Genomic DNA, 24,501 nt, shown 5'->3' with positions numbered 1-24,501 from the left:
GCTGTAGTTTTGTTTTTGGGTCACACCTGGACGTGCTCCGGGGTCACTCTTGGCTCTGCACTCAGGACTTACTCCTGGAGGTGCTCGGGGGTCCCTATGGGATGCCGGGATTGAACCCGGGTCAGTTGTGTGCAAGGCAAATGCCCTCCCCGCTGTACTAGACTTCTGGCCCCAAGGCCCAAAACTTAAAGAAAAATCCTTGCTGGGGTTTCCCCGTCCCTGACGTCCTATCAGCCTCGTGGGTCTGCACACGGCTTGTGCGACTGCCTCGAGTGGCCAGTGACAAGGGCGCCCGCGTGTCCTCCTGCTCCCCAGGGCTGCTCTCTGCCCGGTGCTCCTGGCCCTGCAGCCCTCAACTCCTGCCCTGTGTTCACTCCTCCTTTCTGTGGTGTCCCCCTCTTCTCTCGGTGGCCCTCCCCCTGGGGTCACCCCCCTTCCTGCGTGGTGCTGGGACAGCAGAGCTGCCGGGTTTGTGCCGGCTTTGTGCCAGGTGCACGGTTGACCCCAGGGGCTTGGATTCAGGACCTCCTGCTTGTGAGGCAGTGCTCAAAACCCCCTCTCGTACATTCCTCCCCTCCAAGCTGAAGGAACGGACTTGACCCACGTTCAGGCTCACACTTCTGCTTCCTGCCGAATCACTGCCGGCCGCTAGCAGGCCAGGACCCGTGTGCCACACCTGTGTGAAGCAGGGACGTTCCAGGGCGTGAGCCTGCTAGCGTCTTTGTCATGGACACACGTGGTCCCATCACAGGATTTAGGGTCAGGGTCCAAACACAGGAGCATGGGGGTGGGGGGGTGGGGGCTTGTTCAGGCCGGAGACTCTACTAGGCTCACACACAGCATTGAGTGCTCAAGTCTCAGGGAGACAGTGAGGCTCAAACACATTTTCTTTTGCGCTGTTTTTTTCTCTTTTTTTTTTTTTTGGCTTTTTGGGTCACACTCAGTGATGCTCAGTGTTGCCTACTGACCAAGTAAAAGAATGCTTGATTTTTCATTCCCCCTTTGTCCTGCTCAAAGCTGGGCAACTTCCCAGTACAGGAGGTTTCAGTTTGGGGAAAATGCACCCTCGTAAATGATTTGTAAATGGTGTATGAGGAACAGCACAATCTTTGCAGTTATGTCAAAGCTATTTCAAAGCAGGTCGTTCTGACCAATAGCATTATGCCGAAAGGGTCAACAGGTGGCTGACCAACAGTGCATGGCTCTGCTCATTGTCCCATCCACTTTCCCACGTCCCATCCCCTTTCCTTCTTTTGGGTGGGCTGTGGAAACATACTTAAGTCTGTACTTATGCTCTGAATAAACGCACGCATTCATGCCATCTCCTGAATGACGAACCCTGTGTGACTCGAGTGCTGATTTCACCCTGACGGCCCTCCCCTGGCTCTGCCCCGCAGCGCTGGACGTGGCACTCAGGAATTACTCCTGGCAGTGCTCAGGACTGGTGATCGAATCTTGGTCAGCCGTGAGCAAGGCAAACCCCTCCCCACTGTGCTCTCACTCCAGCCCCTCCTTTTGCATCTTTTTGTGTTTTTTCAGAATTGATTGATTTCCAAGTAGCGTTTGCTGGCCCTGGCGTTCTCTGCAGAGTCCCTTGTTGCACACTGTGTTTCGTGGGCACCTTGACATGAAGACTTGGCGCTTGCCTGCTGCATGGCTGACCCCATAGTTCCCCTGAGCACCGCCAGGAGTGATTCCCGAGTGCAGACCCAGGAGTAACCCTGAGCACTGCTGAGTGTCCCAAAAAACAAAAGGAAAGAAAGAAAATAGGTATCCTTGCCTGGAAGGGTAGCCCAGGGCCAAGGAGCCTGCCTTGCCTGTGGCTGACCCCACCCCACCCTGTATGTCCCTTCCCACCCAGGTCCTGCCAGGATGAGCTCCCATGACTGGATCAGAGTCAGCCCTGAGCACCGTCAGATGTCCCGTCCTAAGCCCCCAGGTTAGGTCACTCCGCCATCCCCACCTCCCCCCCACTCCCCGGTTCCCGCTCACTCATCCTCGAGGGGACTCGCACTCATTCAGCTTGTGCTCCCATCCGGAGCAGGCCAGGCCATACTCCTCTGTACAGCTCTCAGGCCTTAGTGGGCTGGGCCACTCCCTGGCCACGGTGCGGCCGGTGTTGCTCACAGCACTGGGGTCACAGAGAGCAGGGCTGTCAGGGTAGAACTCAGGGCCTCTGCCCTGTCGCTCTGCCCCCCCCACTCGCCCCCCCACCCCGGCTCACAGATTTCCTGGCCCGGCTCCTGAGGAGGGCCCTGGGCAGGGTCACTGGGTCCAGGTCCCACTCGGGGGATGCTGAATGACCTCAGTTGGAGATCTGTAACTGACAAACATTTGTCAAAAGTTTTCTGAAACCACTTTCACAGGGCCCGGGGATCCAGAACTGGGCCTCGCAGGGACCAGAGGCTCGTTGGCCATGTAGTGCTGACGTCTGCCGGGCAGCCCTCCGGAGCCTCAGCCAGACACTGACATCACGAAGGGTGGCGCCTGCCCCTTTAAGAATGGCCCATGATGCCCTCCTCCTTGCTGAATTCTAGTTCTACCTCAGAAAATTCTAGACTCCAACTGCCATTTTCAGTCTCTCCACGAGACTGGCACGAGCCTGTTTGGCAGAGCTCAGTACTGCAGCTGCGAGTGCAGTGTTGCACAGGTGAATCTGAGTTTCTGGGCTTTCTGCCCGCGTGCGGGCAGCTTTTTTCTCTAACAGTTCTTTAGTGTATGATAGTTTTTAATCTTTAGTTAGTTTAAGTTTTTTTACTAGTTATATATATATTTTTGGGTGGGGTGGGGGCAGGGTGGGGTGGGGTGGCCATATCTGGCTGTGCCCAGGGGTGACCTGGCCGGCTAACGTCCCTGTGCTGACGGAGATTGAGCCCAGGACAACTGGATATAAGGCAAGTGCCCTCCCCACTGTCCTGCCTCTCTGCCCCTTGCGGACTTCTCTATTGAAATATGGAATGACTGTGAAGTCAGTGGGCCCTCATGGGGGGCTGATGAGAAGCAGAGGAGAAGATATCACTCCCCCGGGACTGGCTGGAGCGCTGGCACTGCTGAGTGCAATGAGCCCCGGCAGCCCCACGACGCCCACTAGGCCTTCCCGGGGTCTTGGGCCGGAGTGAGGGGTTGCCCTTTTCAGGGAAAGGGAGTCGATCCTCGACCTCCACAGGCCCCCGGGCCTTTGTCCTCCTCGCAGAAAATCATTTCAGGAGATGAGCATGAAGCAGAAACATTTTATTTGGAGGCCTTTAGGAAGGGGAAGGAGGGAGGGAGTAACACGCTCGAGAGAGAGTGCGGCTTCTCCAGAGGTGCAGAAAGCCACTGAACATGTTATGTTGCTAGGTTGCATTCGGTCTGAAAGTCCACACCTCTGGAGGGGAGAAGCCTGTGACATGATGGACCTCATAGGCAAGAGCAGTACCTGGGCTCGGGCACACATGAGCGCCCTCCCTTAGTTCAAGGTGGCTAATCTAGGGATTTCCCCAGGCTGCCCCTGGTGGGAGTTTCTAGCTACCTAGAGTCCGTTGCTAGGGTGGTTGCCAAGGGGGTAGAGTTGAGTGGTCCATGGTCCTCTTAGAAATTCCTTTCCTGCCCTTTGTTCCTATTCCCTCGGGGGGTCCAGCCTGCTCTGGGCCTCATAATGTGGGTTAATTTTGACAAGACCTTGGGTCCCGTGCACTCAGGTAGTCTTTTCGTGGCCATGAAGCTTTTGTTGACTTTCTCGGAGTTCCATCGCCATGGGGACGCTTCCCCCATCTACCTGTCTGCCTCAGTTCTGTGGGTTAAGAAATGGAGTTAATACTGGCTTGTGGTTATCCAACCTGGGCAGCGTCACAAGGAATGAAGGAAATGCCGAAAACTCCTTCGCTCCCCTTTGGCACAATTTTTTTTTTCTTTTTGGGTCACACCTGGTGATGCACAGTGTTTACTCCTGGGTCTGCTCTTGGGAATCACTCCTGGCAGTGCTTAGAGGACCATATGGGATGCTGGGAATCGAACCTGGGTCGGCCGCGTGCACGGCAAATGCCCTTCCCACTGTGCTATCGCTCTCCAGCCCCCCTTTGGCGCAGTATTGCTGGGCCCTTTTCCCTTGCAGTTCTCAGCCCATAGAAAAAAGTGTGCCTGTTGCTTGCCTTAGCTTCTACGTGTAACCGCGGGCCTCTCACACATGTACATACGCACACACGCACACACAAGACCAGCCATCACTGCTGAGTCGCCTGCCGGCTCGTCAGTGTCTGGATGGGGAGGTGGTCAGTGACACTCGCGGTGCTCAGGGATGATTTCTGGCTCCTGAATGTGTTTGGTGGTGGGAGTGATGGCAGGGAGGGCGTGAGGGTCAGCTGCCCGCAGGGCTAGTACCTGTCCCCTCTGCTCTCTTGCCCCGAATCGGCAGTTGTTTGTTTGTCTGTTTGGGATTGAGTTTTTGCGCAGGAATGACACTTGGTGGGCTCAGGGGGCTGTGCGGGAGACTGGGGGTCGCACTCGGGGTGGCGAGTGCCAGACTGGCAGCTCTCTGGGCTCCGGAAGCTGCTGTGGTCGCTCCCCTGAGACAGACTCTCTCCTCTGCTCTTCAGAGATTTAGTCCTGAGAACGAGTGTGCCTCAGAAGGCCCCACAGTGGGCTCGATGGTCGGGGCCTGGTAGTGGCCGCGGCAGCGTCTGACCGCCTGACCATGAGTCTGCTGAGGCCCAGCGGGCTGAAGGCCCCCACCAAGATCCTCAAGCATGGGAGCTGGGCCCTGAAGGCACCCTCGGCCGGTAAGTGCGCTCAGCCCAGGCCAACGGAGACTCATTCCCACCCGGGAACCCCATCCCGAGTCCTCGCCCGGGAAGGGCTCCCTGAGCTGTAGACACGTCCGTGGCTCTGGGGACAGCTCTCACACACGAGTGTCACGTTCTGTGAGTTTAGTGTCACGGCAACCAATGACAGCTGAGGCGACCAACACGCTCCCTTCTAACTGCTAGCTCCCTTGCCCAGACTTGGGGACAGGCTTAGGGAGGTGGACTCACCTGGACTAGAGGGCCTGATTGCCGGCCAAAGCCACAGTACAGTGGGGAGGGCAACTGGCACCCCATGTGACTCTCCACCCTCAACCTCACCATGAGTAACCCTGAACGGAGAACCAGAAATAGGCCCTGAGCATTGGCTGGGTTGCTCCCCGCCCAAAAGAAAAAGAAGATGGGCCAGTGGACACAGCAGAAATAAGACACTGGGTTCGAGCTTTCACCTGGCTTGGTCCGTAGTATCACGGGGTGTACCCAAAGATTTCCCCTGAGCTGCCCAAAGTATGACTGCGGCCTGGGATGCAGCGGTAGGTGAGCACGTCCGCTTCACGGCTTCGCCACAAGCAGCCCCCGTCATTGGCTGGGAGTAGCCACGAGCACTGCTGGGTGTCCCTCTCCCCCAACCACACTTTAACTGGACCTGCACAGGCCCTTCCTGTCCCTTCTGACCCTTTTGACCCTTTCTGCTCTTCCAGCGGCTGCTCCCGTTGAGAAGACCGTGCCTGGGGAGAAAACCCCCAGCGCCCCCTCCTCGGAGATGCAGGAGGAGTTTGTGGGCGACTTCCAGGTCGGGGAACGAGTCTGGGTGAACGGGAACAAGCCTGGATTCATCCAGTTCCTCGGGGAGACCCAGTTTGCCCCTGGTCAGTGGGCCGGGATCGTCTTGGACGAGCCCATCGGCAAGAACGACGGCTCGGTGGCGGGTGTGCGCTACTTCCAGTGCGAGCCGCTGAAGGGCATCTTCACCCGGCCGTCCAAGCTGAGTAGGAGCTTGCAGGCCGACGATGAGACCAACTGCCGGCAGCCAGCGCCTGCCGCCTGGGCCACACCACCCCTGTCGGCCTCCCCGGCCCTTGCCGGCACCGCGAAGGTGCCCCAGTCCCCCGCGAAGGAGTCACCGGCCACCCCTCACATCAGCAGCCTGACCAGGACGGCCAGCGAGTCCATCTCCAACATCTCTGAGGCCAGCTCCCTCAAGAAAGGGGAGCGGGAGCTGAAGCTCGGGGACCAGGTGCTGGTGAGTGCCAAGGGCAGCAGTCGCGGGTGGCTGTCCATTCGCCTGTCTGGTTCATCAGCTCCTCCAGACTCGCGGTTTGGGTGGAAGCACGAGCAGCCGGGACGCCTGGTCCTGCAGTTTCCAGCGTTATGGATGCGTGCGGGGATGCTGCCAGTTTTACCAGTTTAGCCAAAACAGGGTGGAGGGGTCATGCCGTGGGGAGGGGTCATGCTTTGCACGCCTCTGACCCGGGGTTTAAGTCTTGGTCCCATGTACAGTCCCCCAAGCACATCCCGGAGTGATCCGTGAGCACCAAGCCAAGAGTAAGCCCTGAGCACTCTGAATGTGACTCAAAAACAAAACCAATGAACAAAGTTGGAAATCGGTTCTATTTCTCTGGTTTTCGATGTTTTTGCTTGGGGCGTCACAGGGTGGTCGCACACAAAGCCAGTGCCCTTCCCCCGGTGCTCCAGCCCTGTTTGTCAGCATTCCTGTCAGTGTCCAGCGCTGTGATTCTGTTTTGCTCTGTGTCCCGGGAGCCAAGCGTCAAGCCAAGGCATAGTGAAGGAGAACTGGAAAATCGAACTCTGCTAAGATACGAGAACAGTCATTTTCCTTTAGCTGGTTTCTGGCTTAATTGTTCTCCAGCGGTGGGGTTGCCAGTGCTCCGCTCCCACACCCAAGGGGCAGCGACCCCCTCGCCACACCAGGTGGCTGGCCTGGGTCAGAGATTCCCGGGGGTGTGGTCAGCCAGGCCACCTGTGACAGCGAGTGGGTGTGAATGCCGCTGCCTTGCATGGACACTGAGCAGCAGCGTCTGCTCACCCTGTAGGGGTTGCGGGGGGAAATGGCACTTTGACCTTTGGGGTTTCTTCAGGAAATCCCGACTCTGAAGCCAGAATGTTCGTTTGCGGGGGTGGGGGCACTGTGCGCAGTTCAGGGTGCCTGACCCACGTCCCTCCATCCCTCTGGCAGGTGGGAGACATGGAGGCCGGTGTGGTGCACTTCCTCGGGGAGACGGACTTCGCCAAGGGGGATTGGTGCGGCGTAGAGATGGACAAGCCACTGGGCAAGAACGATGGTGCCGTGGCCGGAACGAGGTGGGTCCCCCTGCCCCCCCAGACAGCCTGGGGCCATGCACGGTGCCCGGGAGGCGCTGAGGGGACTGCAGGCCACTTCACTTGGTTCTTAGGCGGGGCCACTTCCAGTGGCACTCGGGGACCCTGCAGGGATGTGGGTACAGCCTGGGGCCCCCATATGCAGCTGTGCTCGGGCCGCAGGAACCCCCCGGGCCTGCTGTCACCCTTCAGATGCCGGGGAGGCTGCTTGGAATCGCCCTTGGTTTGCGCGGTTGGGGTTGGCGGCATGCGAGCGAGTGTGGGTGTGAATGTATGAGGGAGTGTGTATGTGAGCGTGTGAGTGTGGGGCTGTGAGAGTGTTGGTGGGGTCGTGGGCATGAGAGTGTTGGTGGGGGTGTGAGCGTGTTTGTGGGGGAATGAGAGCGTGTCAGTGTTGGTTTGAGAGCATGCAAGTGTTGGTTGGGGTGTGCGTGTGTGTTACTGTGGGGCTGTGGGTGTGTGGAAGTGTTGGTTGGGGTGTGAGTGTGTGTGGGTGTGGGAGTGTCGGTGGGGTGTGAGTGTGAGTGTGTGTTGGTTTGGGTGTGAGTATGTGTGTTTCTGGGGAGTGAGTGTGTGTGAGTGTGGGGCTGTGGACATGTGGGAGTGTCTGTTGGGGTGTGAGTGTGTGTGTTTGATGGGGTGGGAGTGTGAGAGTATGGGAGTGTTGGTTGGGGTGTGAGTGTGTTTGTTGGGCTGTGAGAGTGTGGAAGTGTGGGAGTGTTGGTTGGGGTGTGAGTGTAAGTGTGTGTTGGTTGTGGTGTTTATGTGTGGGAGTGTTGGTTGGGGTGTGTGTGTGTTTGTTAGGTTGTGAGTGTGTGTGAGTGTGGGCTGGTGGAGGGTATGATGTTTGTTGGGGAGTGAGTGTGAGTGTGGCGCTGTGGAAATGTGGGAGTGTTGGTTGGGGTGTGAGTGTGAGTGTGTTTGTTGGGGTGGGAGTGTGAGAGTGTGGGTGTGTTGTTTGGGGTGCGTGTGTGAGTTTGTTTGTTGGGGTGTGAGTGTGTGGGCATGTGGGGCTGTGGGAGCGTGTTCGTTTGTGGGGGTGTGAGACTGTGGGACTCAGTGGACTTCTGGGTCGGCGCTTGTGTCTCTTGCCGAAGGTGTTTTTGTCCCCCCCTCCTCGTTGTCCACAGGTACTTCCAGTGTCAGCCCAAGTATGGCTTGTTTGCTCCCATTCACAAAGTCACCAAGATCGGCTTCCCTTCCACAACGCCGGCCAAGGGCAAGGTGGCCGCCGTGAGGCGTGTGATGGCCACCACCCCCGCCAGCCTGAAGCGCAGCCCTTCGGCCTCCTCGTTCAGCTCCGTCAGCTCCGGGGCCTCATTCGAGAGCAGCAGATCCGGCCGCACGGGACTAGTAAGCAGCCCCCTACCACTGCGGGGTGCTCGGGCCCCCACAGACTCCCACAGCCCCAGGGGCGAGAGGCGGAGCAGGAGCACGTGGGCTGAGCAGATCCGGGTGGCAGGCGAGTGGCTTCCCAGCCACCACCAGTGACAGGAGCAGGGATGGGCCTTTCCTGGGGTGCTCAGGGCTCCTCTCTGGCCTCAGGCCACCTTAGGGATGAAGTGGGGTAGCTGAAGGGGGCGCCTGAGGGTCAGAGCAGGGCCCAGAGACTCTGGGGAACGCTTGGCCCTTCATCTTGCTTCTTTGCTCTCTCCGTCTCTCCCTGCTCCCTCCTGTCCCTCTGCACCGCTGTCCACATGCAGAGTGGCCTCGACTTCTGTCCATTGTGGTGCCGCAATTCAAAGCTGGGGCCTCGTGGCTTCTCCCCTCACGTCTATCTGAGTCATAAACACTAAAGTGTGTCTGAATATGCAAGGGTGCCCTGAGATATTGTCCACAGGGAAACGGGCCCACGATGGAGAGGCTGTCCCGGGGGGCTGGCTTTGCTGGGGGTTGCGCTTCCTGCCGCCGCCTCTGCTCCGTGCATTGACCCTTGATGCGGAAGAGGAGGGAGTGAGTGTGTGTGCAACGGAAGATACAAAACAGATGACACGGGAACGGGAGCCAGGAGGCCACGTGCCGTGGGCACAGGCCTGGGGCCAGTCCTGTCTTGCTCGACCACCACCAGGTTTCCCTGCCCCACGTGCATCCTCACGTCCGACTCCTCCTTTCCTTCGCCTCACCATTTAGGAGGAGAGCAGACTCAGAAGCCCCTCTCCTTCCCTCGCGAGCCAGCACATTTGTGGAATTTGGTTTTGTTTTTCTGCTTGACTGTGGGCCATACCCTACAGTGCTTCAAGGGGCCGTTTGCAGTGCTGGGGTTTTGCCGGTGCCTCCCACCTCCAAGCAAGAGCCCTACGCCTGAGCCGTATCTCCAGCCTCCCCCCGCTATCTTGTTTTGTTCTGTTTTGGGGTGACACTTGGCAGAGCTCAGGGCTTTCTCCCACCTCTGTGCTCGGGATTATTCCTGGCGGGCCTCCGGGATTGAGCCTGGGCAGCGCTGGGGCTTCGCTCTCTAGCTCTTTGGCCCCTGCCTTGCATATCTTTATGCAGGGTGGAGCTCACTCCTAAACTGAACATCACCGTTAGCGTCTATGACAGGAATATAGAAAGATTCTGTGTGACTTCACGGAAGTATACCTCGACAACATAATTCCATAAGTGCACACACAAGCGTTCATACACACAGTCACTCATACATGTACACGTAGTGCATACCGTATATACACAGGCTTATGGGTATACACACACAGGCACATACATGCATAAACGCAACGCGCGCATGCACACAGGTGCGTGTAGATATGCCCACCGGAACATACATGCACGCATACATACATGCACACGGGTCCGTGCGTGCCCTGTGGAGGCCTCCCTGTTCGTCTGTTGGCTGAGTTGCTCTTCTGAGGTACCAGGCTCCCACAGAAGGCCTGGCCTTGCTGGGATGGAGCCTGGGGCCTCACAAACCACGCGCAGGGCAGAGGCTTTGGCATCAGCATCCTGAGTTCAGCTCGTGGCCCCGACCTTGCCCAGCCCCTCAGCACGCGCCTCCCCCCATGCTAGGGGTGCTGCTTTCTCCCTGCTCCGGCGCCTGAACCTCACAGTCTCGTCTCCATAGTTGGCTGAAAGAAGCCCATCGCTCCTGTGCTGGTTTCCTCAGGGAGCTGTCTCGGGCCCAGGAAGCGCGTGCGTCTGGCCTGCCCCACCCGCTCAGGCCAGGAGGCTCAGGGAACACCGCCGCCCGCCTTTCTTAGTTTTTATTTTTGCTCTTTGGGGTTCACCTGGCAGTGCTCAGGGACTCCAGGCGTGGTGCTTGGGGGCTGCTCCCGGTGGAGGGGGGTTGAGCCCGGGTCTTGGTGTTAGACCCCCAAGGCTGGCAAGCTCTTCCCAGCCACCCCTTGAAATCCGAGTTGACTGCAGTTCCCGGGAGCACTGCACATGGCTGGCCCGAGAGCTCGTGTGCTCCTAGAAATTTTAGTTATTATTTGGTTTTGGGGCCACACCCAGGGGTGCTCAGGGCTTATTCCTGGCTCTCTGCTTGGGGGGTAGAGTCACTCCTGATGGTGCTGGATCTTGAACCTCTGCAAGCACCTTCCCCCACCCCCCCCAACAGACCCTTTGGCCCTGGGGAGGGCATTTAATCGGACCAGATATACTTGAAGTGTATCGGGAAATCACGGCCAGGTCCTTACGCACAGGCAAGGATGATCCCGCTCTCCGGACAGAACCAGGTGGCTCAAGAGCTCCCAGCAGGCAAAGCAGCAGTGGACAGCCTGGGCCCTACTGGGCCCGTCGGTCAGGAGGCGTTTGGCAGCAGCTCAGATGATGCGGGGAAGCGGCAAGAGAACCTGCGACTGGACCGCAGCAGGGCGATGGAACAGGGATGGCCGGGCAGAAGGAGCGGAAGTCCTGGCCATCGCCGCTGCAGCCCCCGCCACCATGTGCCCGAAGAATGAAGATCAGGTCCCGCCTTGTCCCCTCCTGCAGGGGCCGTTGTGCAGAGAGGGATCTGGGTCTGCAGAGCGACCATGAGCAACCACGAGCCCAGGATAGAACGGACAGGACCCCCGGTCCCCGCAGCCCTTCAGCCCACTCCCCTCCCCTCCTCACTGTCTTTGCCTCTTCTCTCCTTCCCTTTGTGCTTGGTCTTTCCCTGAGCTGCCCTTGCTGTCCTGCTCGCTGGGCGTGAGCCCTCACACATTCTCACCCACCACTTTTTCCTTTTTTTTCCCCTGGACTTTGGCCATGCCCCAGCAATACTCAGGACTTACTCTGGACTCTGCACTCAGGAGTCACTCCTGGTGGGCTCAGGACCCTATGGGGTGGGTACCTGTTATCCAGCTCGGTTCAGCGGCGTGCAAGGCCAGCGCCTTTCCCGCAACTTTATCATTCTAGCCTCTCATCTTCCATTTTCGAAGGCAGATGGCACAGGGGTCTTTTATAGGGTCACACCCAGTGACCCCCAGGGGCACGGGGCCATTCCCAGAGACAAGAGTCTCTGGTTACTGCTATTCAGGCATGGGGCGGGTGCCCGGGAGAGCGAGGTGAGCTGGAAGGAAGAGGAAGAGAGAAGGGACAGGCTGCCCAGGGAGACCCTGACGGACCTGCAAGGCTGAAGATGCTAGAGCTGGCCTCAAGATCAAGCCAAGGGCTCATCCTTAAGGAAGCTCAGGCCAGAGCGGGCTGTGGAGGGGGCTGCCTCCGGCTCTGCAGAAGAGTCTCTGGATTCCCACGAGGCCCGAGGTCAGTGGAGCCCAGGTCCCGTCCAAGGATCTTCGGGAAGGTTTCATGACGTTTCTGCTGAGAGTCGCTGGCCCATATGCAAGAATGCAGCACTGCTCCATGTGCTTTGCCGAGGATCACCGCGAGCATGCCCGTGTCGGCCGGCCCCATCCCCTTCACGTCTCTTTTTCCTTTGCAGTTGCCGGAAAACCTCCTCCCGCTACGCCCACAAGATCTCTGGCACCACCGCCCTCCAGTAGGCGCTGAAGGAGAAGCAGCAGCACATTGAGAAGCTGCTGGCCGAGCAGGACCTAGAGCGGGCGGAGGTGGCCAAGGCCACGAGCCACATGGGGGAGATAGAGCAGGAGCTGGCCCTGGCCGGAACGGGCACGACCAGGTGACGTCTGTGCAGACGGCAGTGCCGGGGCCGAGAGACGCCTGCGGTAGAGGCTGGGTGCGAGCTTGGTGCAGGCGGTGGAGGCAGAGGCCGTGGGTCCCCGTCTGCCGTCGTTGCGGTGGCGTCCGGCGCGTGGTTTGATCGCATGCCCCTTCTGCTCGCCCTGTGGGGGTTTAGGGAGTGCCGAGTTGTCCGCGCCAGTGCTTTCGTGGTGTGGTTCCCCTCTGGCCTTCCAGAAATGCCGTAGCTTAGGTGGGAGATGCATTCAGCTTGCTGTGGTGACAGGTGGCGATGTCAGCCCACAGAGGGCTGTTGGGGGCGGGCGAGGCCACTCACGCGCCGTTGCCTCTACAGCACGTCCTGGAGCTGGAGGCCAAGAACGACGAGCTGCGGGCCATGCTGGAAGCGACCGACTGGGAGAAGGTGGAGCTGCTGAACCAGCTGGAGGAGGAGAAGAGGTGAGGCCGTGCCCGGAGCTGGGGGCTCCCTCGGCTGGGGCACTCCTGGCCTTCCAGGGCTGTGAGAACCAGAAACCAACGGGTGCCCAGTCCTGAGCGCGGCCTCAGCGGGAGGGCTGGGGGGGGAGCTCAGTGGAGCCAAGCCACCCCCGGCCCTCCCTGCTGTGTCCACCTGGCCTGGTATTCAGGAGGCCTGTGCTGGGTGGCAAGGAACTGTCCTAACCCAGTGGGGCCCTGTGGGAGTCCCTGTGGTTAAGTCCCAGGCGGGAGGAAACCCACAGTACTCATGGGGCACGACAGCAGACAGACAGGGCTCAGGCTAGGCTGCAGACAGACGGACGTGGTGCTCAGGCCGGGGTGCAGACAGACAGACATGGGGCTCAGGCCAGGCTGCAGACAGACGGACGCGGGGCTGAGGCCTGGCTGCAGACAGATGGACACGGGGTGCTGGCCGAGACAGCCTTTTCAGATGGGCTCCCGGCAGTGTGGTGCCCAGGGGCACTGCCAGTGCCTGGCTCAGCCCCTCAGCTCCACATGCTGACTGGACAGTCACTGGGAGCCCCTCCCCCCCGCCCCCCGCCCCCGAGTCGTTGGCTGCTTCTCCCCCAGGGGCTCAGTTGTTGTCCCAATGTGGAGACAGGCGCTGGCTGGGAGGGACTGGCAGGCGCTGCGGGTCAGTTTTTAACCACCTCTGTTAGCTGCGAGGCAGAAAGGGTTGATATGACACTGCACCTGGCGTTGGCTCGGCCTAGCTTCCTCCTGTAGCCTGCGGGTCCCACCCAGTGCTCGAAGGTGAGGGGACTCGCTGACTTTCTTTTTTTTCTTTTTGGGTCAACCCAGCGATGCTCAGGGGTTACTCCTGCCTGGGCACTCAGGAATTACTCCAGGCATTGCTCCGGGGTCCATAGTGGTATGCTGGGAATTGAACCCGTGTCGGCCACGTGCAAGACAAATGCCCTGCCTGCTTTACTCTTGCTCTGGCCCAATACGACTCTCTCAGCCCTCCTGTGTGTGGAGCCGGGGGCTGGGTCAGGCGCATCTAGAAGATGGTGGCCCTCATGGGGGGCAGCAGTGACGCCCCTCACAACGTCTCCCTCTCCCCCACAGGAAAGTGGAAGACCTCCAGTTCCGAGTCGAGGAGGAATCCATCACCAAAGGCGACCTGGAGGTAAAGCCCGGGCAGGTCCCGGAGGCTTGCAGGGTGCAGGCAAGGATGCGGGGCGGCCTGGCCGACCCCGCCGGGACCACTTCTGCTGGAGACTCCGAATCAGACAGGGATACCTGGGGTCATGCACCTGGCAGGGCCCGGCTGACACATCTCTGCTCCTTGGGGCTGGAGGCTGCTCTTGATGAGCGTTTTTCTCTCATTCTGACAGTCGGGTCTATGCCTTTGCCTCAGCTTTGATTTTCAGTCGAGCAGCACAAATCAAATCCTTTAGAACCCCATTTTTTGGAAGCTTTTCCTTAAAACAAGAAGAAGCAAAGAGTCAGTTTGGAAAAGAAAAATTTCTATTTCTGCTTCTTTTCCTTCCTGTTTTAAGATCATGGAAATTTTGTTTTCCCACCAGAACGAGGTGAAGTCCCTGCAGGTGGCCTCTGAGAAGCTCGCCAAGGAGAACGAGTGCCTGAGGACCAAGCTGGACCATGCCAACAAGGAGAACGCGGACGTGATCGCCCTGAGGAAGTCCAAGCTGGAGACGGCCATCTCCCCGCACCAACAGGCCATGGGCGAGCCGAAGGCATCCGTGAGCCAGGGCGTGGGCGCCGAGGCGGCCGAGCTGGCCGAGCTCAAGATGCAGATCGAGAGGCTACAGTTCGAGTACCAGCAGGAGGTGGAGAGCCTGAAGGACCAGCAGGCGGCTGAGCGTGCAGCGCACGCCTCCGAGCTGCAGATGCTCAGGTCGCGGCTGTTCAGGACGGCCCAGGAGCAGAAGAACAGCCTGGAGGCCGCACGGGCCAAGCTCGAGCAGATCGAGGACCAGCACCTGGTGGAGATGGAGGACGCCCTGAACAAGCTGCAGGAGGCGGAGACGAAGGTAAAGCACCTGGACGGGTTGCGGGCCGTGTGTAGTCAGCAAGCCCAGGCCCTGGCCAATGCCACGGCACAGCTGGAGGCCACCCGGCAGAAGCTCTTGCAGCTCGATGGGCTCTAGAAGGCCAGTTCCGAAGGTCAATTGGGAATGGAGAAGCTCAGACAGCAGCTCCAGGTGGCTGAGCGGCAGATTCAGGAGTTAGAGAATGCAAAGCGGGCCGAGAGCTGCAGGTTGGTACTCGGGCGCCCTCGCCCACTTCCACGCTCGCTCCCTGCATGCTGTGTGTCAGTCTGCTCGCCGCCGTGTTCCGGCTTGGTGCTGACAGGTCTCCCAGTCACGTCCCGTGCGGTTCCCTCTGAGGGGACTGAGAAGGTGTCGGCATGATTCGGGGGTTGTCATTGGTTCCCAGCACCTGGATGCCGTGCTAGCCTTGGCCCCGGCTAATCGGGCCCGTCTGAGGTCTTTCTGAAACAGAGAATTCTTCACGAGGCCAGTGAGAAAACAAGATAGGAGCCCCTAGAGCAAACCTCTGCCCCCCACCTCTTGGGCCCGCTGCATACTCGCCGAGTTCGCCCAGACACTTGGACTCGAGTCAGGCCGCGAGGGTCTTTCCCTGACCTTGCTGACCACCTGCTCGTGTGACGGGCTTTGCCCTCCTCTCCCCGAGGCGCCTCAGTTCCCAGCTGGTGCTCGATGCCTCTGAGCCTCTGAGCTCCCTCAAGGCTGGTGACGTGGCCCATCTTGGTATTTCTCATTGCCAGCCCCTCCGTCCCTGCAGCACAAGCCCCCGCGCAGCCCTGCAGAGATTTCATCCCTTTCAGCCTCTAACAGGTGCTTGGGCCAAGTCCGCCTTCCAGCATGGCCCCCTGCTGGCCACAGGCATGGACTCTCATGGTTGCCCTGACCCTGGGGAAGGACGAGACACTGAGATCTGGGCCAAGCCGAGGAAGCTGCAGTTCTCACCAAGGACCCTCGAGAAATGCCCTTTTCCTCCTATAGGATTGTGGTGGCAGGGACGTGCCCTCACCCGCCCCCCGCTCCCCCCGCGCTGGGCACTTTGTTGGAGAAACTTCTCTGTTGGCCAAGATGGAAGGGCTGTGGGTTTTGTAGACAGGACTGACAGACATAACAGAAGGGCCCCGAGATCCCTGGGAGTTCCCTTCAGGACTCAGGACTCCTTGGCTGGCATTCCAGAAACACCAGCTGAAACAAATGGAATCAATTCCTAGGACAGAGCAGGCGATAGCTGACCCACTTGTTTGCATCAAGATGTAACAAACGTCAAGTTCGGGTGACTGCTGTCTAGGGGATTAGAGGTTCCTCATTTTAAATTTCATATTGAAACCCCTCAAACTTTTAAAGTCACAGAAAAGAAACTACAAGAAAGGAAATCTTGGGGGCCGGAGTGATAGTACAGTGGGAAGGGCATTTGCCTTGCACGCGGCCCACGTGGGTTCAATCTCCATCATCCCATAGGGTCACTGTCATTGTCTCTACCCTCCCGTTGTTTATCGATTAGCTCGAGCGGACCCAGTAACGTCTCCATTGTGACACTTGTTACTGTGTTTGTCATATCGAATACATCACGGGGAGCTTGGCAGGCTTGCTGTGCAGGCGAGATACTCTCGGTGAGCTGGCCGGGTTACTGCCAAGGAGAAATTCCTGAGCATTTAGGGTGACCGAAAAAGCCAAAAGGAAAAAAAAAGATAACCTTTTATTCCCTCCCTCCCCTCCCTTTCCCTTTCTTCCCTGTTTCCTCCCTCCCTCCTTCCTATCCTTAGCTTCCCTCCTCCCTTGCTTACTTCCTTCTTCCTCGCCAAGCCATGCTCTGGGCTCTGGGGTCCTCCCGCCCAGCAGTAGTGGGGCTTTGCAGCTTGTGGACCGATCTCAGTCTCGCCCAGTGGTGCTGCAGTTCCAACTCGGGCCTGGTGTGTACTCCAGCCCTTTGTGCCGTCTCCCCGCCCCTGGAAAGTCAGTCTTTCTCATAGGCTTTCTTATTTTCTGGTCACGCCAAAGTTAGGTCTAGAAAACGCCTCTGTTTGGGCCGTTTTCAATAACCACTAGACAGTCATCACCAGAACTGCTGGCGCCAAGGTCTTGGCTTCGTGAGCTTCAGGCAATCACGCTCACCTCACGCCTCTGTTCTTCGGGGTTGTGTTGGGTCATGGGCTTCTCATACGTGTTTTCTGTTTTGTTTTCCCCTTCCCGTTCCTGTTTGTCTCCTTGGTCCATTCACTCCATCCTTGTGACTCTGGTAGGCCGATAGCCTGGCCGAAGAGCTGCAGGGGAAGGGGCTAGCGCTTTGTAGTCTTCAGGAGAACTTGAACGAAAGCGGCCGAGCTGAGGGGCCGTGTGTGCGCGCGTGTGTGTGCATGTGTGTTTGTGTGTGCATGCTGGTGAGCAGAGCAGAGGGGTCGTGTGTGTGCGTGTGTGTATGTTTGTGTGTTTGCGTTGTGTGTGTGTGTGTTCGTGTTTGTTCGTGTGTGTGCGTGTGTGCTGGGAGCGGGCAGGGGGCCGGCGGCTGACGGTGGCCCCCGACTCCCCGCAGGAGGAGAAGGTGGACGTGAGCCGCAGCCAGTGCCAGGCTCTACAGGCCGAGCACGCCAAGGCCAGCGTGGAGATCCAGGGGCAGCACGAGGAGGCGCCGCAGGCCCTGCAGCAGCTGCTGCTGCAGGCGAAGGAGAAGCTGCAGGCGGTGCAGGCGGAGAACGGGAGCCTGCTGCGGGAGGTGGCCGAGCTGAAGACGCAAGCCGACAAGGCCAAGGTGGGTGGGCGCAGGGCAGCGCTGCGGCTGATGGCGGCCATGGCCCGTGTGTGTGTTGGTGCCCGGCCGCTTTCCACCACGCACCGCAGCCAGGGCTACGTCTCCTCTCTGGACCACCTGCTGGCCCAGTTCTGTGGCCAGCAGCCTCGTGTGCATGCTCAGGTCAGTCCCATTCCGGTAACATGGCCGTCAGCGGTCAGCTGCCCAGCACACACCAGTAGCCTGCTGCGGCTCATGGCTGCTGAGCTGGACAGAGAAGATAGCCCTTGCTGCAGAAAGTTCTGGAAAGTACATGGCGGATCAACTGTGGTGTGCATTGAGACTCAGAAATGAAAACGCACAATCCGTTGCTGCCGGGCAGGGAGAGCAGGTGAGGGAGACCCTGACCCGTGTGCGGCCAGTCCTCCTGGAGCCCCTGGGCCCCTCCCAAATGACTGCAAAAACTGCCCTCCCATTGTTCATCGATTTGCTCGAGCGAGCCCACTAATGTCTCCATTTTGAGACTTGTTACTGTGTTTGGCAAGCAAAAACTGTTGGCTTCAGTCTCCAAAGCTTGGTGGATTCGTCTGGAGTTTCTATAAAGTGTATAACTTTTGGGACTAAGTCCATTTCCTGCCTCTGTTTGTCCCTGTGAAAATCGTTTGACAAGCAGTGGTTGCTTTTCCCTTCCCCTCCTGCACAAAGTTCCAAAACAAAATACTTTTTGTAGTTCTTTGAATTGTATTGAAAACTAGTTTTTGAATGCATCCCTTCTAGGACAGAGTGATGGATTTTATAATAGAAGAATTGAAGTGGGGGGAAAAATCTTATGCCCCAATGTCAAGATCCAACTGTACTTACACCTTCCGGGGAGCTGTCAGGAATCATTTCAGACGGCATTTCAAAAATCAAATCGGCTGATAGTAGAATGGGTAGGGTGCTGCCTTGTACTCGGCCAACCTGGGGTTGATCCCCAGCATCCCGTCCTCCGGCCCTGCCAGGAGTGATCCGTGAACACAGAACCCTGAGCGAGACCCGAACACCAGCAGGTGTGGGGCCCCCATCCACAAAATAGGCAGGTAGTTATGTTGACGCTAAGAAGCTAACTGTGTCTGAGCCTCTCCATCCTGAGTCTGTGTGTGTGTGTGTGTGTGTGTGTGAGTGTGTGCGCGTGCACGTATACACGCGTGTGCAGGTAAGACTACTCTGCCATTTTCATTTCTGGTATTTAGGCCACATGAAGTGCTTGGCTTGCGTGTGCCTGCTTGATCTCATTCTTGTTTCCATTCTTCCCCGCTTTTTGTTTCTGCAGTCCTTAACTTGCTTATTAAGCTCGGCCAAAGAAGAGATGGAGCTGATGTCAGAGGATCGCAGGGCCCTGAGGTCAGAGAATGAATTGCTGGCGAAGGAGAAGCTCTGTCTGAAGTCCGAGAGAGGGTGGTTTCAATTGAAACTCAGAGAAGCGGAGGCCAAAAACTCTTCGCTGCGGGAAGAGCAGAGGAAGCTCTGGCTCTTGAACCAAGCGATTCGCATGGATAAGGAGAAGGTCATCGAGGCCAGGTGGGCCGCGGAGAAGCTCTGCCAGCAGGAGCGGCTCCGCCGAGAAGCCCTCGAGGCGCAGAAAGAGAAAGTGCTGGAAGAGGGCAGGGCGGTGCAGGAGGAGCTCCAGAGGGTGGGCGCGGAGAAGGACGCACTGCAGGTCGCCAAGCTGGGGCTGCAGGCCCTGGTGGAGGAGCTGCAGATGAGCAAGAGCAGCCTGGTGGCCGAGTGCAAGAAGGGCCTGGAGGAGAGGGGCCAGCTGGAGGAGCATGTCAAGAAGCTGGTTCTGGAGAACCTATCCCTGGCCAAGGACAAGGACAACATCATCCAGAAGCTGCAGTGCTCCTACGAGGAGCTGGCTCAGGATCAGAAGTCGCTGGTGCAAGAGATCGAGGAGCTCACGGCTGAGAAGGAGGAGGCCGCCCGCGTGGAGTCGGCCCTGCGTGAGCAGCTGAACAGCCTTGGCTCTGAGAAGGAGCTGCTGGGCCAGAAGGCCACGAAGCTCCAGCGGCAGCTGCACTGGCTGCTGAAAGACCAGGCGCTGCTGGAGGCGCAGCAGACCGAGCTGCTGGCCGAGCGGGAGGCGTCCCTGCAGGCCCTGGCCTCCCTGGAGGACACCAGGAACACCAATGCGATGATGCAGAGTAAGGTGGGTGATGGTAGTGACCAGGGCTGTGTAGGCCCGGCCTCAGCCTTGAGAGAAACCATATCCTGGGCCCTAGTGATAGCACACCGGTGAGGGCGTTTGACTTACACACCAAATTCCCAGGTTCAATCCCCGGCATCCCATATGGTCCCCTGAGCACCGCCAGGAGTAATTCCTGAGTGCAGTTGTAGGTGAGCCAGTGCCCTCTGACCTCACAGCCCCACTTTCCCGGGCTCGAGTGACTGCTGACAGCCTGAGCTGTTCCACCCTAGCCAGGAGTGATCCCTGAGCACAGAGCTAGGGTTTAGTCCCTACCCCACCGGGTGTGGCCCCCAAACAAACCAAACTGACTACCCACAAAGGTTCTAGATAAGCATGTATTCATACACAGACATGTATATATGTATATATGCGTGTATGCTTCAAAAGAGTCGGGGAATATCTACCATTTAAAATATCCGAGAATGATGCCGGAGCAATAGCATAGCAGGTAGGCTGTTTGCCTTGCACAAGGCCAACCCAGGTTCCATCCCCGGCATCCCATATGGTCCCCGAAGCACCGCCAGGAGTACTTCCTGGGTGCAGAGCCTGGAGTCACTCCTGAGCAACGCCGGATTGTGACCCCAAAACCCCCTCCCCAAATTAATTGATTCATTAAAATAACAGAAGCCAAAAAGAGGGAAGCTGAGGAAGAAGGGGCTGTGCTCCCCTGGCGCCCGTGAGAACCAGGGGCCGCGCACATGCTGCCGGAACCCCACCCCCACACGCTCCCAGCACAAGAGGTGATGCTTAAGGAGTGAGAGGCCCCATGGACAAGGACACATCCCTTCAGTCAAGGGGCCATGTCCTTGCCAGAGCCCTCCAATGCCCTTTCTCGTGCTGCTCTCCCAGAACCTGGGCTTCGGGCTCCCATCAAATTGGCAAATCTTCACTTTGCCAGAGTCGAACACCACTTTGGAGGGCTTCTTCCCTGCCAGGAAGGTTCAATCGCAAACGGAAACGCCCACCAGCATGTGGCTTTTCCAGCCTCTTTGCGCATGCTCTAGGCCCAGAGCTGGGGGAGTCTGGTCCTCTGGGCTGCCTTCCTTCTTCTTGCTCCTGTCAAGGGAGACAGCTGGGTGTGGTCCTCCGGGGTTTGCACACTTGGCTGCAGTCCGGTGCCCGCACCTACCATCACCAGGCTCGGGTCTGGCCTGCAGCAGGAGTCAGCCTTGGGGCCTCCTTGATGTCTCTCCTTCCCCAACCCCCCTTCCATCCCACCCGGGTCTGCAGCGCTTTATCGTTTGAATCCTCTCCGAGGAAGGGGACCATCTGGGTCCCAGTGCCCTGAGGGGTTCCCGCACACCCTCACTTCCTGCACTTCTGTACTTAACAGCCGGTGGCCCTGGAGGGCACTTGTGGGCTGAAGTGAACTTTGCATGTGGGCTGTGCAGGTGGACCCTGTATGGGTTTGTTGGGAACTGAACATTTCCATGTTTTCTTTTGTTTTGTTTTCAGCTGGAGGAAGAGAGATCTGCGTTTCTTGGTTCTAGTGTGGGATGGCCTGGGCACTCTCAGAGACTGGCCATCAGAACTTGCCCTGAGGGAGAAAAAGAATCAGTCTGTTTTTCTGGTTTTATTTACACTTCCTTTGGGGGCCACACCTGGCGATACTCCAGGCTTCCTCCTGGCTCTGCACTCAGGAATCACTCCTGGCTGCTCTCCGGTGGCCCCTATAGGATGCCAGGGATCAAAGCTGGGTTGGCTGCGTGCGAGGCAAGCACCTTTCCCGCTGTGCTATCACTCAGAACCAACGCGCCTGCCAGTTTTCAAGTGAAACATGAATGTTTGTGCCTACAGTCATGCTTGCTTTTGTAAAGTGGGATTTCCCCCCGCCCCATTCATTTGAAAGAAGTGAGTTTGTCTTTGTAGGAGAGGGAAGACCCCTCTTGACTCCCTGCTCTGAGAAGAACCGAGGGGTACCAGCATCTCCTCCTGGGGTCTTCCCTGGGCACCCGGGAGCTTGCGCTCAGGAAGGGAAAGGGGAGCTCTGGCTGCCTCCAACCCTGGGGCGGGGACTGGAAGCGGGGCCCAGCCTCCTCTGTGGCGGGCTCCCATGGCTCTCGCAGATGGCTCACCGTCTCACGCTCTCCTTGAACACAGATTGATTTCCTGAATTCCGTGATTGTGGACCTCCAAAGAAAGAATCAGGACCTCAACATGAAAGTGGAGATGATGTCCGAGGCGGCTCTCAAAGGGAACGGGGACGACCTCAACAATTACGACAACAAAAACTTCGGCCCGGCCACCTCATTCTCTGCACTCTGCAGAAATCTCCAGCAGTTCCTGGATTAGATAGCAAGCTACTTGTGAAACACCTACAATAACCAATTTACTGTCTTTACAAAGTTTACATTTTTCCACTGTGGTTTTAGATGAATGTATGATGAGAAATTCAACGTTAATAATTTTGGATTTTCGTATCAGAAAAAAATAAATGAATGCCCTGAACCATCAGAAGTTTATCATCCAGTCTGAATCTCTTTATGTTCATTTGAATGTTTTCTAGTTCTGTAAAACGTGATAAATAATGTACCATCAGGGCTACATGGATTATAAGAACTTCTATAATTGTATATATGCTTTTGATGTATTTTCCTCTGGAGATTATCAAGTGTCTCACCAGTGAAAGATCGTAATCCATTGACATTTTGAGTAATAAACACGATTGAAATTGTTTCACAAACTATGTAAAGCAGTATTAAAATTAGAGCAAACAATGTTCTTTATCTACTTGAATAAAATTATTTCCTTTTTGCCAGTGATAAATGATTATTCTCCGGTTTATTTATAAAAGATTTTTGGCTGGCAATCAAGAACTATAGAGTCAAATAAGTCAAAGAGTTTCTACAATGGAATTCTGATACACCAATTTCTTTTTGTTTCTTTATGTTTGTGCCACACCTGGTGATGTCTTAGGGCTTATTCATGGCTCTGCACTCAGGAATCACTCCTGACAGTGCTTGGGCAGACTATACGGAACGTCAGGGATTGAAGCCAGATTGGCCAAAGCACATGCCCTCCCAGCTGAACTATTGCTCTGTGCCTGTATACCATTTTCTTAAAAGTGTTTATCTTGGGATAAAGAGGTAGTACAGTGAGTAGGTTTCTTATCTTGCATGTGGCTGATCTGGGTTCAATCGCAGGAATCCCATCCAGTCATCTGTGCCCCGGCAGGAGCAATCGCTAAGTGCAGAGGCAGGAGTAAACCGTAAGAAGCACTGGGTTGGGGGTATGGTGCCACCAGCAGGTCTCTCTGTACCTGTGAGGTGAGTGCATCAGCAGTCTGATGGCGCCTTCAGACTTCCAGGTACCCCCAAATTGCTGCTGTGCCTTGGGCCAGACCCCAAAAACGTGGGGCAGAGTTTAGCAAGAAAGTAAACAGGCAAAAGTTAGGTATGTGGGAGACACAGACACAAACCACCTCCAGTCCAGCTATATAATTGGAGGCATGGCCTCTCTGGTTCCTGATTGAACTGCTTAACGGCCATGATCCCAGAGACTCAGAAACAAATCTCGAAACCCAACAGCTTTTGGCAGAAATGTGTCCAGTCCCTGAAGTAAGTTATAGGCACTGGGCCACCCCAGGTGGGAATAGATTTCGTGCCTTGGCCCGTTCCCCCTGGCAGCCCGCTGGCCGCCATCCTCCAGAGGCCACTGGACAGTCAGGTTTGGGCTCACAGTCACGAGACACGTAGGGCCTCACGGGATGTGGGTGGAGCTGGCCCTTTCCTCCCCAACGAGACCCCAAGTCGTCACCCACAAACGGCCTCTCTGGCTGCTGATTTCATCTTGGAACCCAGCAGGTTTTGGCAAGAAATTCCTCCAGATTTAATGGTTAAAATTGTGGAATTTCAAAATCGGGCAGCCACTACTGCAGCCACGCGATGTCATATGTTATTCATAACCAGGAGTAGAAAACAAATTGTCTACTGTTGCCTTTACAGCAGATCTGAGCACCAAATAATAATGGTGGGTCCGGTGTCAAAATATTGAATGTAATCAAAGCAGAGAGAGTAATATGGAAATTATCTCCTCTACAGGTAGGGGGAGGGTGTGGGATGGGTCTATACTGGGGTTTTTGGTGGTGGAGAATGGGCCCTGATGAAAGTACGGGTGTTTCATTTTATGACCAAGACTTAAACGCGAAAGCTTTGTAACTGCTCTCATGGTGATTTAATCAATAAAATTATAAAAAATGAAAAGAAAACCACTGGGTGAGGTTTAAAAGCAAAAAAAACCCCAAAACAAACAAAACCTTTCTTGCATTATTGCAAAGCTTCCTAGTCAATGTACCTTAAAATGAATGCCTTCAGTGATTCTTCACAAAACAAAAATGAAGGACACCAAACAGTACAAACACCGTCAATCCATAAAGTCTGGGAAAGAACTGGACATTGCTATATTATTAACCCAAAATGAACAGAACCAAATATGCTTATAAGCACCAACTCCTGTACGTTTGAAGCACATGTCCTCACGTTGAGATTTCTGGAAAAAGAACTTGAGTAGGACCGTTACTTTCAGCCTTCATAATACCCAATAGCAGTCCTTGACCTTAGAATCTATGGTAGGGAATTCAAACGGTCTATACATGAATCATGGTTACTTTGCAGGATATCCAAATATTATTACATCGTACTGTGAGTATTCTGTAATACTACGTTGTAAGTCAGTAAACTGTAGATTGGAGAGAGAGCCCTGGGGCAAGGCTGATGCCTAGCAAGCAGCAAACCCAGATTCTTTTCCCTGGCACTTCATAGTGTCCCCAGTATCCCCTCCAGGAGTGATGCCTGAGCAGAGCCCAGAGGAGCCTCAGCACTGCTGGATATGATTCCCAAGTCCCTTCACAAATATAAGTAAGCA

At 56.6% G+C, this 24,501-nt stretch overlaps 1 pseudogene; it reads left to right on the top strand.

Annotated features, from left to right (window-relative positions):
• The window catches only part of LOC130024568 (CAP-Gly domain-containing linker protein 1-like), a 33,922-nt pseudogene extending 19,236 nt beyond the window's left edge, over positions 1-14,686 (top strand).
• Positions 14,687-24,501: the final 9,815 nt, after the last annotated feature.

This window comes from Sorex fumeus, unplaced genomic scaffold (assembly GCF_029834395.1).
Source record: "Sorex fumeus unplaced genomic scaffold, SorFum_2.1 ptg000029l, whole genome shotgun sequence".
NCBI lineage: Eukaryota > Metazoa > Chordata > Mammalia > Eulipotyphla > Soricidae > Sorex > Sorex fumeus.
The sequence above is the reverse complement of the archived record's forward strand: the minus strand, read 5'-3'. Positions and strand labels throughout refer to the sequence as shown.